This window comes from Heterocephalus glaber, unplaced genomic scaffold (genome assembly GCF_053883595.1).
Source record: "Heterocephalus glaber isolate CG9 unplaced genomic scaffold, H.glaber_assembly_v1.0 deba00000901, whole genome shotgun sequence".
Classification (NCBI taxonomy): Eukaryota; Metazoa; Chordata; class Mammalia; order Rodentia; family Bathyergidae; genus Heterocephalus; species Heterocephalus glaber.
Genome location: NW_028258171.1, coordinates 7,878,267 through 7,896,144, shown reverse-complemented (window position 1 = coordinate 7,896,144; position 17,878 = coordinate 7,878,267). Strand labels below are relative to the sequence as shown.

Genomic DNA, 17,878 nt, shown 5'->3' with positions numbered 1-17,878 from the left:
ACAGCACTCATGGTTCTAAAATTCCAAATGCATTTTTATTTTTATACTCAGGTAATAATTATAGTACACAATTATTACTAACTTTTATAAAAAGATATAAACATGAATGTTAGTAGCTCTTTCCTAAATTTGTCAATTTTTCATATATGTAACTACTGTACTCTTTAATTCAAAACATTTATATATTTAAAGAAAATATGTTGAAATTCAGTAAGTCATCAATAAAAGAAATAGTATAGTTCCTGTTTGTATCCCTTTTCTCTAGAAATACAGCTTAGTTGTCGTGGGACTGGTCATCCAGAGAGATGAATACATTCAATTATTCAAAACTTTTGAAGCATCTCTATGTGAGATACTTTTATGGTATATGAAAGGATAAGGGTTAAGAAGAGATAAAGTCCTTTCTTCAGAGATCCTTTCCTGTAATCAATGCTTTACTAAGAGAAGACAATGCTAAACAGAAAAACAACAATGGGCTAATCAACTTTCCATCACTCTAACTAATATAAGAGATATTACTTTACAAAGAAGGAAGGTTTATTTTGGCTCATGATTTTAAGATTTTGGTCCATGATTTCTCGGCACTGTTGCTTTGGGCTCATGGCAGCATATTGTGGTAGCAGTGTGTGGTGAAGAAAAACCACTCACCTCATGGCTGCCAAGCAAAAGAGAGGGAAGAAAGGCTGGATTCCCAAAATCCCCTTTGAGGGCACACCCTCAGCGACCTAGGCTCCACCTCTTAACGTGGAGCCTTCCAATCATCCCATAGGCTGGGGACCAAGTTTTCAACACAGATCTTGGAGGGACATTCAAGACCCAAACCATAGCAAATATAAAGAAGAAGACTTTACATGGTATATGGTCTAACAAAGTGACCAGAAAGGGTCCAAAGAGAATAACAAATTTTCAAACATGAGAGCAAATAGAAATTAGGTGTGCAGGTAGAATAAAATATTTCTTGAAAATAAAATCATATAACGTGATATAATTCTTACATCAGACATTGATTTTGTTTAATTAATTTTTGATATGCATTCTTAAAGATGTCCCCAATTGGTACTTTTTCTCCTAAGGACAGAATAATTACATCAAAACCCTTTAAATTCTCTACATTCCCTAGCAGTGACTTGCAGCCAATGAGAGCTTTAACATACTGTATTTATTGAACCAGTTCAACATTACACAACAGCAAGAAAGTCTTCAGTGCTTGGCATCATGGTAAACTTTATATCTAAGGCTCTACTGCTGTTGGCTGTGTTAATATTGGCTTTTACTAACATCAGTTCTCAGTGAGTTCACAGCGAACTTGAAGCTATACTCTGAGAAACACTGAAAGCATCTTTTAAAGATTTTTTTTAAAGATCTAACACTAGGGTATTTTTTACTTTATGCATTCTTAGATATTTTCCTATAGGATTTTGAAACATCTGGTACCCAGTAGGTATATCAAAATCTCTGTCTTTTGTTTGAATTAACTAGCAAACTTCACAGACCTTTGGCTGTTGGATAAATATATCTCCTCCCCCTGAAAATGCCCTGCTCCCTCCTGAAACTCTCAGTAGGATTTGTAACAGTAACCCCTTTCCTTTAAGTTCTGATCCTTCCTGGTGATTTCTTGTTTCTTTCAGGATAAAATGTAATGGCAATAGCTTTGATGTCTTTATCTAGCTGTACCCTTTCTTCTTTAAGAAGGAGTTCTTGTTCCTTCTTGGCTCTCAGGATGTGCTTTATGTAACATCAGCATGAAAAGAATTAGAATAGAAATGTATATCTCCTTTTAGAACTGTGTCTATTTACCTAATATAAAAGATAGAGCAGTTTTTCAAAAGCATAGCAGAACAAGGCTGTACTCTTTCCAATTTCACAGTAACATTTGAGCCGTGACCAAACTCTTTGACAAGAATGAATATTAAATCAGGACACAGAGAAGAAAGGTAATACAGATCTTTCTTCCTGAAATAAATTACTGAAAGATGCATTTTAAAATAAAAACTGATGAATAATTAAAATGACTTGAAAGAGGAGACATAAATTACAAGAAAATAATGTGAAAAGGTTTGATTCTCTAATGTTTAAAAGAATTACTTCATTTTCTCTGTGACAATGACACATTTTCATTTCATGTCACTCACACGTTTATACCTTTTTTCTCTTCTCACCCAAACCTCTCAAGAGCTATAAACAATCCACTAATATTCATTGAGCAACTACTATGGGGCAAGAACTATGCCAGGAAAAATTATCTGTAATACAGACTTGGCCCTCAAAAGACATCTTATTGTTGAGATAAGAATAACATAACAGAAATGGGGATGGGGACACCACCTTTCTTATTAAGGGCTATATCAAGTCCCCTGATGAAAAGTGTCATAGGATTTCCAAGACAGGAGATAGCCATATGAACTGGAATAGTCCTGAGTAAAATTATGAACAAAAAATACTTGAGCTAAATATTTAAATAAAGACAAATACTTATTTTAAATAAAGACAAAATCACAACTTAACTCTGAGTATATAATCTGGCTTCCTCCTACTTGGCAGACCTCATCCTTTGTTACCCCAGCACCACCACAACCACAAAGGCATTCTGTCTATTGCAAGGTAGACACATGCACAGGACTCGGCTGTCTACTTTAAAAAGTTCAAGAAATGAGTCTGGACCCCACTTATGAGCGTGACTCTAAATATTCTATTATTACTATCCATAAAAACCTTGGGGATAAATTATGTATGAAAAGTCTATACCAACTTTATAATTAATACCCAAAGTAAAGATAAAAATGTTTTCACAGCAACTGACTGGGCTACTACATAAAATACAATATCTTAGGTCACTGACTTTTAGAATCATTGTAGTGGCCCATTTTTAGACATACCTGCTTTATATCAAAATATTCTGACTCAGGGCCGGGGATTTAGCTCAGTGATTCCGCCGCCTGCCTCGCCAACCACAAGGTCCCAAGTTCGATGCCCGGTACCAAAAAAAAAAAAAAAAAAGTTCTGATTCAGAAAATCTACAACAAAAACACAATAAACAAAACCCTAGTCTTTGTGGAGGTTTGCAGCATAGCCTTCCCTATCAGACAAAGTCCCTCGGTCAACATTTATCTTGATTAATCCAACACAGTTCTGCCTGGTCCTCAGTCTTGAGGGCTCATAAAGCTGATGTATTGGTCTACTCTAAGTCTAACACTAAGGCAGTCCTGCTACAACAGGATACCACAGATTGAGTAGCTCCTAGAGAGCAGAAATTTATTTCTGACAGTTCTGGAGGGTGGAGAGTCCAAGAGCAAAGGGCCAACAGATGAAAATTCACTTCCTTGGGACAGCCTTCTTCTCACTGTGTCCTCACATGGTGGGAAGGGTTAGGGAAGTCTCTGGAGTCTTTTTAAAAAGAGCATTAATCCCATTCACCTTTTATGACCTAATCATCTTCCAAAAGTCTGACTTCCAAACACCATGACAAGGGAGAATAGGTTGAAATGTATGAATTTTGGAGAAACACAGATAATCTGTAGACACTGACTTTTTTTATCAGTCCACTAAAACAAAGATTTGCCTCTCCGCCCCACCACCAAAATTCCAGAGACCAATATGAACCAGAATGGCAGTGCTTTAATCCCATTTAAAAAATAATCTGTCACTTGTAATGAATGTCCAGACTGACATGAGCAACTGACTTCCTTCCTGTGGGAAACCTACAGAGGGAGTTAAAATAATCAGAAACTCTCTTGCTGGTAGTGGAATCAGAAAAAGGGCCATTTTGTAGTAGTAAAGAATGACTCTCAGTTAATGTATCATTAGCCATTCTTATAAACTGTTGGAAAGAGATGCCCTTGCCAAGGACTTCACAGTTTTAAAGAAACAATAAAGAATAGTTAAGAAGTTAAGAGCCTGACCTTTAAAAAAGGAAAAAGTGACTCAGATTCCAGTTTCATCATGTTCTCTCAACTCCCTAAGTTTCGGTTTTCTAAAAGAATTTAGGCAAAAACTGAAGTGGCTTAATTTTAATCACTTTACACTGATGATTTCCTAAACCACTTGTAATTCTTTTAGTAAGGAGTCTCAGATCATTATACACTAAATTTTTTTTAAATAATTGTAAACACCTCTGATCCATCAAATCTCTTCTTTCCTACTAGGTATTTGGATTTCTTAATGACACCTCAAATAAATCAATAGTTTTCAGCCACTTTTAACTATTAAAATCTCATTTTCATATTGAGACTTCATCCTGTTAATTCTAAAGTTTCAAATGCACAGTTATTTGAAGACTTTCTGAAGGCCCAGCATAATTCGCTAATGATTCCAGAACAGATACCCAAAATGTAATCCATGTGATGATAGTTATTGCACTTCCGTACAATAAGGGCTTGCACCAGAATGAAAATAAACACTATTACTAAACACAATATGTAGTTCGAATGGAAGAAGAAATAAGCAAATACAAAATGCTATTTGGAATTTCAACACCTTTCAGTAATTAAGAGCGAAAGTAAGAAGAAAACCAATAACGATGAAGAAGACTTAGCAATCACTACCATGCAAATTGACCTAATTGACACAAGACTCAACAAAATAAAAATCAAATTCTTCCAAGCATGCATATAAAACATTTTTAATTGAATGAAATTAATATATAATATGTAGAAATTTATAATATGCAACTAAGACTGCACAGAGAATATACAGTTATAAATATGTTAGTGAAAAAAGCTCTTAAATCTGTGATATAATCTTCTACATTAAAAATATTTTAAAGAGCTAGTTAAATCCAAAATGAATAATAGGGAAATAAAGAGAAGAAATTGAGTAATAGGGAATTAAAATTACAGAAAACACCCAAACCTTTTTAAATCAATAATTATCGAACAACTCTACAATGATAAGAACAAAAAGAGAGGACCCAAATTATCAGTCTCAAAAATAAAAAATAATAACACATCACTATAGAATCTACAAAGTGACAAAATAGGATATTATGAATAACTTTGTGCCAACAAATTCAATAACCTCAGTAAATGATCAACACTAAAAATGTTGCAAATATTAAAAGTACAATGAGATAAATTTATGAACAATCCCATGGAAATACATTCAAACATCTACATGAAATGGGAAAAACCCATACAAGGAACATATTACAAAATTAACACAAAAGGTAATAGAACACCTGGTCAGCTCTTGTGTATTAAGAAAATTGACTTCAAAATTTAAAACCTTTCCCCAAAAGGCTTACCTGCTGAATGAACAAGTGTTTAACTAAGAGATATACAGTATACAGCTCTATTACAACTTGTTTAAAAGAAGATGAGTATGAAGATTAAACTGGATTGTCAACTTGATTGGCTGGAGAGCCATTCAGGGAATTAATAAAAGCATGCCTCTAGGTGTCTATGTGTGTCATAGAGGCACAGCCTTAGTGTCTATATATGGTCCCTTCCTCCTTCCTTTCTGATACTGTCCCTGTGCTTTGCTTCCCAGCAGCCATGAACTTTACTCCACTATACCCTTCCACCATGATATTTCTAATCTGAACCCAGCCAGTCATGAACTGAATCATCTTAAATCATAAGCCAAATAAGCTATTTCCTCCTTTAAGTTGTGGGTGTTGGGTATTGTGTTCCAGCAATGAGAAATTTGACTAATACAAAGAGGAAATTTCCCCAAATAATTTTTTGAAATCCATATCTCTGAAACCAAAACCAGACACAGGCATTACAAGAAAAGTATAGAATGATGTCCCTTAACATAGATGCAAAATTTCCCAACAAAATATTAACAAATCTAATCTAAAAATATATAAAAGGATAATACCTCATTATACTGGGACTTATTTAAGAATACAAAACTAGCTCAACATTTAAAATAAAGTAATATAATTAATTCTATCAATAAACTGAAGAAAACCAAGATATTCATCTAATAAATATGTGTTATATAACAAAACGCATAGTCATTTTTTATAATAATAGCAGCAAACTACAAATAAATGGAAACTTTTTTCAACCCAATTAACAACATTACAAGAGAATCTATGGTTAGTAAAAGTTATCATGAAATATTGAATTGTTTCTTAAATTTAGGAAGATATCAAGGATATTCACACTCCTCATTCCCATTCATGTTATAGTCAAAGCATTAATGAGCTCTGTCAGGTATGATAAAGAAATATAAGGCAAGAAAGGAATAAAGTTTTATTTTCAGACAAAATGATAATGTATAAAGAAAGCCCTTTAAAAAAAAGTTACTAGAATAAGGATGTTCAGAAAAGTCACAGGAAATAATATCTTGAAAAATGTTCAAAGACTTGTACACAAAGGTTGTTAGCAGATTTACTTATAGTGACAAAACTGGAAACAACCCAAATTTCTATCAACAGCTGAATGGATAAACAGAAACCAGAATGTCCATGCATTAATAGACAACTCAATAATAAAACAAACCATAGATATATCAAACAATACTATGCAGAGCAAAAAATCCAGACACAAAAGTATATGTATATTCTAATTTAACTTCTATTAAATGCTACAAAAACAAATCTAATCTATCATGACAGAAAGCTTATCAGCACTGGCTTAGGGCTGGATTGGGGGATGCCTAGGAAGATAGATGTATGAAGAGGACACACAGGTAATCTCATTAATACACTCAGCTGAGCAGAGACACCAGGATAGGTGAAAGATATGTGAATGGAGATTCGTCCAAAAAGGTTTCATTTACCAACAATTTTACCATTCCCAGATGAAACTACAGGTATCTTGGAGAAGAAATAGACCACTCTGACTGTACTGAATCCAACTTTCTGACACACAGAATTTCTAAGTGTAATAACATGGTTGTCGATTTATACCACTAAATTTGGGGTGATCTGTCACACAGTAATAGCTAAGCAAAATAAAGATCCCTAGGGACATCAGAGTAACACTATTAAGAATACAAGAAAAAGAGAAACTCTAAAGCAACTAAAGAAAAAGACATATTACATTCAAAACAATAGCAAACAAAGACTACTAAAGACATCAATAGAAGCTATACGGAATAAAACAAAAAGTCTTTAGATTGGTCACAGTCATTGGCAAAGTAGAATTCTATATATTCTAGGATGAAAATGAAATAGGAGTATTTATGGATAGTACATAAAATTCATCATCAACAGGCCTTCATTAAAAGAAATGCAACAGTAGGAAAATTGATAGAGACAGAAAGTAGATTAGTAGTTGCATAGAGCTTCAAGTGTACATTTCAAATGGGAGGTTTTTGTACTATGCAAATTATATATCAACAATATATCAACAAATGTTCTTTTAAAAGAAAAGAAATTTTAGAACATGTTCTTCAGACAAAAAAAGTGATTATACATAGAATTTCAAAGATGCACAGAGAAGTAAAACAACAAAGTGAGTAAATATATGAGTAAATATGAGTATTGATAGCACAATAATGATGTGGAACGTTACAAGAAAGAAAACGTGAGAATAGTAGGCTTTGTGTTCAGACAGAAGTAAATGGAGAAAAAGGTTCTATGTTCTTGCACTGTTTACAAAGAAGAAAAGAGCCAGGCATGATGGCACAAACCTGCAATCCCACCACTCCAGAGGCTGAGGCAGGAGGATCACTGAGTTCAAGGCCAGCCTGGGCTATATAGTGAGTTCAACAGCGACCTGAACTATATAATGAGACCCTGTCTCAAAAAAAAACCTAGAAAAAAGAAACAACTACCACTTAACATGACTTAGATTAAAAATTCTTTATTACAAATCATACACATGAAAAAGATTTTTATCCATAATATTGGAAGAAATTTACATACAGAATATGAATATACAGAATATGTGAGAATTTTAATCTAGAATATGAAAAGATGTTTCACAACTCAAAAATCAGAAAAAATAACTCAATTTAAAATTTTCCAAAAAAACTGAATAGACAATTCATTCAAGAAAATATACAACTGGCTGATTATTAAATTAAAAGATGGTCAACATCATTAATCATCAAATAAATTTAAATTAAAATCACAATGAGGTACCACCTCCCACTAGTATGGCTATAACCAAAAAGACAGTATCAGATTTTAATAAGGGTGCAGAGAACTGGAGTCCTTGAGAAATCAAGGTGAGGATGTAAAGTAATACAGCCACTTTGGAAAACGGGTTGTCAGCATCCTGTAGAATTAAAAAGACATTTACTGTATGGCCCACTTCACTTAAAAGGAATTAACGTTTACATCTACACAAAAACATGTATGTAAATGTTCATAGCATTATTCATAATAGCTAAAAACTGGAAATAATGCAAATGTCTATGAACTGGTGAAAGGTAAACAAAATATAGACTAGCCATAGAATGAAACAATGAAAAGGAATGAATTAATGCATGCTATGATGAGGTTAGTCTCAAAAATATTATGCTAAGTGAAAAAAGGCATAAAGACTATGAAGTGATTAAATGTATATGAAATATTCATAAAAGGAAAATTAATAAAGACAGAAAGCAGAATAACATTGGAGCCAGAAATTACCTTCATGAGAACACATTTGGAGGTGATCAAAATGCTGTAAAATTGGATTGTGGTGATGGTTGCAGAATTCTATAAATGCCATTCATTGAGTCATATGCTAATGATGGGTAAAATTTATGTTATGAAAATTATATCTCAACAATACAAGAAAATTAAAGGAACAAGATACTTTGAAGATAAAAATCTTAAGTTTTGCCCAGTGGCAGAATCATAGCCAATGAGGTTTATCTGAGACACAATTATTGCTAGCTGAAGATAAAAATCCTAGAGGGAAAAAAACTATATCAGGAGAACATCATACCAAAAGAAATATCACAATATCAGTAGTCATCCAAATAAATACAGTGTGTAAGTTGATGAAAATTTTTCTAATACTCTTCCAAAATACAATTAAAATGTTAAATACTTCATTCCAGCACTATTTTAGAGTATATTCCACCTCTTGTATGTTCACTATTCACTGATATTACTCTTAAAATATTTTTACTATTTTCCAAAACCATTGCTGCAGTGTGGTTCATATTTTCCCCTATTCTAGTTTTTCCTCATTAGTCTTCATAAAGCCTAACAATAGAGAAAGAGTTCTAGCATTTCTATTTTAGAAAAAGAAAACTAAAGTTCAGAGAAGAACAAATTTCCAAACATGACACTAGCAGGTTTCTTATTTAAGGTTATTGAATCCAATGTCCCCTTGACACATTGCTTTCCTGGTAGTAAATTAGATATATTTTTCATTTCAGATACAAAATATAAAATGCAACTATTTATTGTTGATCATTTTCTGATCAGCAAAAAATGAGGTCCCTGTGAGTATGAAAGAAAATTAAATCACACTGGTGCTTGAGTGTGTGTTGATTTATTTTAAATTTGTAGACATCCATTCTTTGACAACACAGAAAAGGGATTAGAGACATAGCCAAACATACTGTGGTCCAGGATTATACACAGAAGATGATACCAAAGGGAGCCAACTTGCCTGAGATAATAATTCAGTAAGGTAGCTTTATCTGTCAGATCATAATTATTATGAACATCTTTATGATCCTGCTTGATACATTAGTGATTCTCCTAATCAGTCTCAAAAGTTATCCATAGGATCTGAGCAAAGCAGCAAAGGAAAAAATATAAATACTTTATGACCAGTGCTGCCCTCCAGAATGTATACTCAAAGTTCAGCTTCTAACTCCTGGGTTCAACTGAAAGATGGATAAAGAGAGATCATCCACTGAGCATAATAGCTACATACATATTATCTACTAGCTACAGATTTTACAACACATTTAGTCCATGTATTCTAAATATAAAAAATAATAATCTAATAACACACTTTCCTGATAACCTAGAAAGATAGGACTAGAGAGAGAAGGGAATTTGGGAAGGAGAGAGATGAAAGAAACAGAAGAATTAAGAGAGAAAGAGAAAGGGATCATGCAATTTTTAAATTATCTCCTTTGTTCCTAGTGCTTGCACTAAAATAAAGTATCTTCTTGCACAGAATAAATTCCTTTTTAAAAGAAGAAATGCAGCACAAAGCTCTTGTGAATAATCAGAAACTGCTACAAATGCTTGAATCATCATCATTTAGGTGGGGTTTTTTTCATTAAAGGCATATAATAGCAATGTGGATTTGCAAACAGTAAAATGTTACAGAATAGGGAGAGAGTATCCCAAACAATTCAAATCACAAGCATTCACAGAAGAGAGACAAGGAGAGACAGTGAAAAACAAACTATGACTCGATATATTAGATAAGACAAGTTTTCATTTAATCATCCATTACTCTGATACAAACATATACATTGACCTGAATCATCATAAACTGGGATGAAGAAAATGAACTGGGAACCCCACCAGATCAGACAGATGTCTCAGCTGAGATGAGTAAAGAAATTTACCTCTATGAGCAAGCCTACATAGTTTATATTTCATGAACCACACAAAATATTGAGAGAAAGTGCATTAGGTAAACAGCTTCCTTATTGCCCAGTACTTAGAAATGTTAGATAACGTGTGAAAAAACTTTCTCTTCCTTCAATGAAATAAGCAAAACTACAGCAAGAATCTAAGAGAAGGTAAGCAGTGATCACTTCACAAAAATATCTTGGTTGCCCAGCATGATTCATGCAGCTCTAAGTAGAAGGGCAGATTTGAAAATAAAGGACAAAAGGAAAACTACCAGTACTGCAACTTCTAAGGCTAATTTGCCTATTTTAATGTGTTTGAGCAAATTTAAAGAGGACTACCCCATAAAAAATTGATAAATGATCAAGGAAATAAATATGTTTAACTTGATTTAAAAATTTTACAATGTACACATCTATCGAATATTACATGATACCCCATTAATGTGTGCAAGTTTTATATTTTATATCAGTTAATAAATAAATTTAACAAAAGAGGACTATACTATGACAATAAAGTTTAGCTTAAAATAACAATTCATCCCATGAGACATGGTTGCTTTAATGGGATAAAAGTTCATTTGTAACATTATTATTTTTTATTCAAGTATAATTTACAAATAAAATTGCATCTGTTTATGGGATTCGACATATCCATCACCTCATATACATACCATTTTTTCTGTGGTAAGACTATTTAAACATTTAGAATGTAATTTCCTAACAAACTTCAAGTACACAATATATTTTTAACAAGTATAACCATCATGCTATATATTAGATCTCCTAAATTTATTTATCATGTCTCACTGGCTCTCTCCCTATTCCACAGTGCCCACCCACCTACATTAGTAATATTATTGACATCTTGGTCCATGTGAGGCAAGTTAAGAGCATTTTAAAATCTGTATGTTACATTAGCAAAAATGCTCCCATGGCATTTGGATTAGTTTTGGTAGTCATAATTTCCTAGCAAGGTAAAGAATGCCTAACCAGGCATTTCTAAAAACAACTTCAGCATGACTTATATTCACTTCTCCTCTATTCTACCTCAAAGTCTACACAAACCAGTCAGAGTTCTAAGTGCTTAGTGCAGTTCCAGTATTGATCAAAGATAAGTGTCTAGTAATTTTCATTCCAGGACACCTTTTTATCAACAGCTATATATATTCAGAAATATCAACTGAAATCCACCCACCTAAGGTTCAAACATAAACATGAATAACAATTATTTAAATGGAATTCATCAACTCTGTACAATCAGGGACCTTTCCCAACCTTCCAATTACCATCAGCAAAAGACTCCCTTCTCCTCCCAGTTTGATTGCCCTGCATAGTTAATCAAACACTTGCCTATTGCGCTCCTAAACAGACTGGCTTGTGAATGACATGCATCACAATCATCTTGAGTCCTGGTTAAAATATATCTTGCCGTGCCCTGCTCCAGACATATTGAATCAAAACATCTAAGAGAAGGCCCCTAGAATCTGCATTTGAGCTCACCCTACCAATGAGTCTTCTGTACCCCAAAGTTTCAGAATCCTCTGAGTCCAGTTTTCCAAATATTCTTGCCACTTCTCCAGTCTGGATGTTTATTCCTGATAACAGCACTCTGACAGCTTCTCTTTCCCTCTAACCCCTTCTCCAGCACATTCTTGTATAAAATTCTCAATATTCCTTATCACAAATCCCTTGTGCTCATGTTTTGGGACAAATGCAGACTTCTAGGTTGATCATTGAAGGACTCCTATGAAAGGACTCTATTGTGTCCAACCCATTAATATTTCTAGTATTCTAATATTTCTCATGGGTCCCCTCAGGGTCCACTTCATCAGCTCAGATCAGAGTAGCTCTCAACTTTGTTCTTTACATGTCCTTCCTTTCTCATCTTCATACTATCTTTGTTTATCTGCTTAAGGCTCTCCCTAATTTCCTGAAGTCTGATATATCTTTCAAAAAGAAAACCCAGAATCATCTTCTTTAAAGGATATGGAATACAAAGTCATAAAGTACAGACTTAAAAAAAAATCCTAGTAGTACCACTCACTAGTAAGTGATTTGGAATAGATGTTTCTAATAAATGTGAAATGACATAGAATTAATTATAGCAACTCAATAAAGACTAATTTCTTCCCTTAATTCTATTCTTTACTCTGTAGTGTGGTCATCATGTGTTTTGTTGGCATATTATCTTTTTATGTAACCTAGTTCTGCTAGAAGTAGGCTCTAATTTTCATGGGAAAGTCATTCTATGTGGTCTTGCTGAGGCTAACCACTCCCTATCATCAATACCACTGAAAAGGCCACCAATTGACAAGTCCAGCAAAGAGAGTGCTCCATCCCACTCCATTCTATTCCCAAATGCACTGCATACACACCAAGCTGAACCACTGGGTTCAGGGATAGACACTCCCTATGGGCCCATCAGATCCATCTCTCAAAATCTCGCTGGACCCTAAAGAAGTATATACTAATCACTAGGATTGCTGGCTATGCCTTTAAACCTAAAGATGCCAGTAATCTACTTTATTACCATGTTAAAAATTTGCCCCCCAAAATTCAGCCAACTTAAAGGAAGATAAGACTAAAATGAGGAATAGCAATGTCTTCTTAGAATCATTTTTCACTTCTGAAACCATCATGTTTGAGAGCTAAGTGTAAATTTTCTACTAATAGGAGACAATGAATTTCTTTTGGATTAGTTGTTTTTTTATGTGAGCCCTGACTAATACAGATTTCCAGGAAATAGAGTGTTACAAGTAACAGACTTAAAATAAGGAGGGAATTAAGTCAAAATAGGTGAAGAGCTGGGTGAAATATTAAATTGCCTCCCTTTACTTTGAGAATAAATACATTATTGTTTTTTTCTAATACTTTTAGTGTGTAACACTTCTATTGTCAGCGAGTAGCATGTTGAATTAATGCATGTAAGAAGGAACCTTGGTAAGAAGAGGGAGGGGAAGAGAAGGGAAGGAAAGGGGACATGAAAAAAATTAAGTTGTGTTGGGGAGGGAGGGGGTTATAGTGATCAAGATATGAAAAGTATGTGCAATTATTAAGTACTGTAAATATGTACAGTACTAATTTAAAAAGAAAATAAGAAAAAAATAAAAAAGAATTAAGATGTATTATGTTCATGTACCAGCTCCCCATGATGAATGAAATCATTATGTACTCTACATCATGTACTAGTAAAAATTGAAATTAAAAAATTAAAATTAAAATCTAGGAAACATGAAAAAGAACGAAGCTTGGCCAGGCATGGTGGTGCATACATGTAATCCTAGCACTCTGGGAGACTGAAGCAAGAGGATCACAAATTTAAGCCCAGTCCGGCAGCTTAGAGATACCTTCATATATATATATATATATATATATATATATATATATATATATATATATATATATACACACACACACACACACATATATATATATATATATATATATGAAGAGAGAGAGGGGGGAGAGAGAGAGGAAGCTTGTTGTTAAGGAGTTACATAATGAATGATAGTGGATTATGATAACCATAGTTTTTAACCTATTCACCAAAATTCTTTATCCTCTTCCTAATATAAAGCTCATCTTTTTGTAAGTAATTTTTCTTGTGACATTTTCTATTATATCTCCAGTTTCCACAGGGATTAGTACGCAGCTCAAGATGGGCCAATCATAGCACCCTAAAGCCTCATAACATGGACACTTAAGGATAGCACATGATGTAGGCCAGACCAATCTCAACTTTCCTTAAGACTTTAACAACAAATAGCAGAAAAATGGCATCTTTTATTGGAACTGCTAGCTATGAGCTATAAAAATAATATAAGCAACATAATTTCCTTTGAATACTTAAATACAATTCAGAAACATTGCCAGATATTACAGCTAACACACCACAAAGAAAAGGTGATGGATAGGGAAAAATACATGACCCTAGTAGCAACTATTTAACCAAAAGATAGCTGTATCTACTATTCTCCTTAATTATATGGGAGAACAAATCCATCTTCCTTAAATGGATTTGCCTTAAGTTAATTAGGCTAGATCTATCATTTGCAGAGTCTGAATAACACATTTGATTAGTGCTTCTATGCTACCTCACAAATTTTCTTTAGTTCTCTCATGCATACATTCCTTCCAACTGAACAGTAATCCCTTTCTGGAAGAGACTGTGTCATTTATTTCTTTTTTTATCCTCATGGTCCTGATAGAACATTATAATTTCTTAAATGGAAATTCAGGGGGAAATTGAACAAATTAACTCATAAGTATAATAGAAATTCATATCACCTTTTTTGTTTTATGACTGTATTTAATTAGTTTTTTCCCAAAGGACTTAAAGATACATCATTCCAGGGAAAATATCATTTAAAAAAAACCTAAATATATCCAGCTTCTAATGAGTACCTTAGAAACTTTTGAGAAATTTTTTAGCTTTTATATTAAAAGCCCATTTCAAATATTGTAATTCTTCTTGACACATGACTGTTTCAAACTCACAAAATAACTCAACTATATAACAGTAATTACAGTACAATCACCAGTGTCACATGACAACCATTTTCAGTGCCTTTAAAAGCATATATTTTGACAGTAACAGCTACAGTTCACTCCTCGTTTTGTGTTATGATTTGAGAAATGTTTACTGTCATGACTCTTCTCCCTTTTATATTCTTCGTTTGATCATTATCATTAATATCAAAAAGGTCTTATACTAAAAACTAGTAAACTTTGTAGAATCACAAATTGTCCAATTTTGAATCCCAACACATTTACTGCTGAATAAACCACATTAGAGCAGAGTAACTTAAGAAGATCTTATATATGTCCAACTTTTTTTTACTTTTCTACTTCTAGAAGTAAGGGTATAATCAGAACACTGAAATATTCTTAGGTTTTTTTCCATATAGAAACTAAAGAATGACTTTGAGGTTTGATATTCCACTAGTCAGGGTCACCCGCAGGAAAGAGAATACACCCAAGATCATTCAAATAAAGAGATTTTGATAAAGAGACTCATAAATGCCAAGTAGTATAGGCAGGATAAGAAAATCAACAAGGGATGTAGAAGCACCCAGAGGCCAGCATTAGTGAAAAAATATCATCACTGTGATGTGTAATGGAACCAGAAGAAACACATTAACTTAGCCCTTGAACCTGGAACCATAGAGGAGGGATGTCCTGAGAAAGTTGTAGTAGCAGAAAAATATAGCACTTGCCGGAGATGGTTCAGGAAGGACTCTTCTTCCTTTCACTGCATCTCTTTGGAGAAATTCAACTAGAGGTAACCAACAAGAAAATCGGGACGGGAAGCAGTTCATAGTGGTCATTCTTCTGAGACACAGAACCAAGTACAGAAAAGTAAAACTGTGTCAAGAGGGGTAGATAAAGATGGATATAGAGTAACTAGATATACACCAAGGAGTATAGTCTTGATCTATGGGAATCCCCAAGGAGAAAGAATTGATGGTTCAAATTTTTCCCACTGTTTCATTTCACTCTACTCCTTTTCTTCACAGTAACATGGTTAGATATGTTTAAAGAGGACTGGAGTCTGTAAGAATGACCAATGATAGAGCGCATTCATTTTTGTGAAAATCAAACTAGCATCAGGGTGTTGCTTGACTTCCTTTCATCGCATACAACAGGCTTCCAATAAAATGCCTTGAGAGTCCTCCACTCAGAGGCTGTGTATCAGTTTGTCACTAGAGGACCTTAGCAGTCAGGAGTGAAGACAGGGCGGTGGTGTCTGGTGGCTGTCACACCCACGGGGTAAGTTTTTGCATGTTTGATGGTCATGCTGCACTTCTTTGGTTGCTGCTTATTTCTTTCTGGCCTTTTCTCCTGCCTGCCAGTTGTGCCATTCATTCTCTGCACTGTGCTATGTGGGTTATCTCATTGATTTTACTTCCTTTATTGTGACAGATTTTGCTAAGATAAAAATTACTCACAGTGGTTCCAATAATTTAAATTTACTCACTGGTCAATCTTTGGCAATATCGGTGTCCCTTTTTGTGCAACAATGTGAAGAGACTGGAAAATGTGAGTCTTTTGTGTGCTTTAGTATCTGTTTTAGTCTGTGCAGGCTGCTATTACAAAATACTATAGAGTAGCTAGCTTATAAATAGCAGAAATTTACTTATAATTTCAGAAATGGGGAAGTTCAAAATCAAGGCTTTGGCAAATTCAGTATCTGGTGGGGTTTGTATCCTGGATAACAAATGGTGCCTTCTCACTCTTCCCTCGCATTGTAGAAGAAACAAGAGAGCACCCTCAAGTCTCGTTTATAAGGGCACTAATTCCATTCACAGGCGATATGAGCATTGCCCTTATGTAGCAATTTCATTGGATTAAGGAATACCCAGATAGCTGGCGGAATATCTTTCCTGTGTGTGTGAGGGGGGTTCTAGAAGAGATCAGCATTTGAATCAGAAGACTGAGTGAAGAGCAGCCCTCACTGGTGTGGGTGGGCATCATTCAATCTACTGCAATTCCAAAAAGAATGAGAAGGTAAAAGAAAGGTAAATTCACCTTTGTAGACTGGAAGTTCATCCTCTCTTGCCTTTAGACATCGGAGCCCCTCTTACGTATGACTCTTAGACTCTAGAACTTACACAAGTGTATCTCTGGTTCTGAGGCTTTCCAATATGGCCTGAATTACACCACCAGCTTTCCTGGTTTTCCAGCTTGCAATGGCATTTTGCAGGACTTCTCAACATCCACAATTATACAAACCAATTCCAACTCTCATAATAAATCTAAATATAATAATACAAAATATTAAAATAATGATATAAAACATTATTCCTATCAACTCTGTTTCTCTGAAAACTCTAAAATGAGTGTTGTCTGCCTTCATGACACAATAATCTCCCAAAGCCAAAGCCCCATTTTGTAATACTGACCCCATGGGGGTTAGAATTTCAGTGTTAGAATTTTGGAAAGACAAACATTGAGACTATAATAGTAACCAACTCCCTTTCCAGTCTTATTTGTATTTCGAAGGATGATTCTGACTTCCTGTTTTTAACATTCTTATCTCTCAAAATCTACTACTTTACTTTTGCAAAGTAAACCCTTTATTTAAATCAATGTGTTGGCTGTTTACCTTTCCTCTACCCAAATAAAATAAAACAAAATAAAATACTTCAGCCCAAGGTAGAGTTTGGACAGAACATTATCATATTAGGGGACTTACATGACGGAGCCGGCCGTCACTAGTCGAACGGTACCTGAGAGGAGGGGTGAGGATGAAAGAAAAAACACACTTCAAAAGAAAAAAAAACAGAGTCGTCCAGGCTCCTAAGACCGAGCTACGAGTTTATTTTTCTCTTCCCTTTTATACAACCCGTGAGTTTGTTACAGGTGAATTTGGTTGTTACATCATGACCCTTATCCAGGGACACCTGCTTCCCTGCTTTCCAGTCCCTTGGCAATTCCCCACCCTCAT

General features: G+C 34.3%; 1 long non-coding RNA gene across 1 annotated transcript in view; it reads right to left on the bottom strand.

The window, feature by feature from the left end:
• LOC110350753 (uncharacterized) overlaps positions 1-17,758 on the bottom strand; it is a 238,657-nt gene extending 220,899 nt beyond the window's left edge. The window contains exons 1-2 of the long non-coding RNA XR_002397584.2: positions 17,627-17,758; positions 16,960-17,186 (exon numbers count right to left, since the gene is read on the bottom strand). This is a non-coding gene — a long non-coding RNA (uncharacterized LOC110350753). The remainder of the gene's footprint in view (positions 1-16,959; positions 17,187-17,626) is intronic.
• Between the last annotated feature and the right edge of the window lie 120 nt (positions 17,759-17,878).